Raw genomic sequence first — 1,861 nt, forward strand, 5'->3', positions numbered from 1 at the left:
TCATAGACATTGATAAGGAAGAGAATCTGTACTTAGAATGAACAGATTATTTTATTCCAGAGCCCAGCTAGTCTCCTCACTGATTTCAAACTTCCTTTCCATCAATTTACACATCCGTAAGTCACATATGAGTCATAAAAGTGGCTGTCTCATGGAACTGTGAGAACTACATGAGAAAAATGCATTTAATGTTTTTAGAAAACACCTCCCAATTAGGGATCATTTATCTCAACACTCCTGGGTAATAAACTTCAGAAAGAATATAACAGCTGGCTCAGGGACTGGAGAGATGGCACCACTCTTGTTGCTTTTGTAGAGCACCCCAATTTGATTACCAGCATCCACATGGTGGCTGAAAACCACCCATGAATCAGTTCCAAAACATTGGATGCTCTTCTCTGCTTCTGTGGATGTAGCACACATGTAGTACAAACATACATGCAAACAAAACAGTCACATATATAGAGTAAATAAATCTTTTAAAAGGAGAAAGTAAAAAAAAAAAATTAAAAAATGAACTTGTTCAAATGTGAGTTTTCTGGGTCAGGTGATGCTCAGTGATCAACACCCTGCCTTCATTTGCTGGCTGTGGCTATCTTTCAGTGAAGAATTTATCTTCTGTCCCCCTTCCTTATTCTTGCCTATCTACCTACTCTTAACTGAGTAGATTCTGCAAAAAAGAGATCTTAGATTTATAGATTTAACTTCTCCTCTTCAAGTTTACTCTTTAAAAAATATTTATTTATTTTGCATGTGTCTGTGCACATGTTTACATTTGTGAGTTCATGTGCTTGCCTGTGGAGGTCAGAGCTCAACTTAGAGTGTCATTTGTCTGGAGCAAATTATTACAGTTTTGAGACAGGGTTGCACTGCAACCTAGGATTAGATGATCTAAGGACCAGCCTGTTTCCAGCTGTCCATTACGGGAATTACAAATGTGTCACTGTGCCCAGCTTTTGATATGGTGCAAACTTTTGTGCCTATCAGCAAGCACCTGCTGCTTAAGTCATCACCCTTCAGCCACCAACTCTCAACCCTTTCACAGTGTCTCTATTTCTATTTGTGGTCACCTGCTAGGTGTCTTCAGTGGACCTACCAGGACTTTCCAACACAACCAAGTCAATGTGTATGTTTCAGCATAATAATAACTGGGTTATGTCTGGGNTTTCCAGAGTGAAAGAAAGAACAAAAGAACAAAAGAAAAGGAAGGGAGGGAGGGAGGGAGGGAGGGAGGAAGGAAGGAAGGAAGGAAGGAAGGAAGGAAGGAAGGAAGGAAGGAAGGAAGGAAGGAAGGAAGGAAGGAAGGAAGGAAGGAAGGAAGGAAGGGATAGTTAAGAGTTTGGATTAAAGGAATAGTTTCAAAGCTTTGCACTGTCAGTTTGTAATTCCACGTGAAAATTAAAATAATTGCTCCTCATTCCCACAAACTGCTCCTCTTCCTGTTTTCTTGCCTTAGACCTACAAGGTGGGATCCACAAGAACAGATTTTAGAAATCAAACATCACTTGCTAGTCATGTCCAAACACTTTAGGTGTTTACGTTGCTGAAGGAAGCAGTCTTTAGCGGATATGGAGTCGTGCTTTCAGACTGACCATGCCGTGCTACTTACTCCCCTTCATACACCCGCTGCTTGTCAGAGCGGGAGAGGAAAATGTTTCTTCATAGAGAAATCTTAGGCTCATTGATTGGCGTGCTGCAAGTTCAATGAACAAAAGACAGATTACCAACAGATGTTTTTGAACGTGTGCAGTGCCAGACATGAGTGAGCCAAAAGGGTGGCTGGAATTTGAAGTCTACATACATAATTTAGTATGGTAAATGGAGAGAGAGAAAAGGTCAGTTCATTTAAAAAGCAAATACT

This window comes from Mus caroli, chromosome 8, assembly GCF_900094665.2.
Source record: "Mus caroli chromosome 8, CAROLI_EIJ_v1.1, whole genome shotgun sequence".
Lineage (NCBI taxonomy): Eukaryota > Metazoa > Chordata > Mammalia > Rodentia > Muridae > Mus > Mus caroli.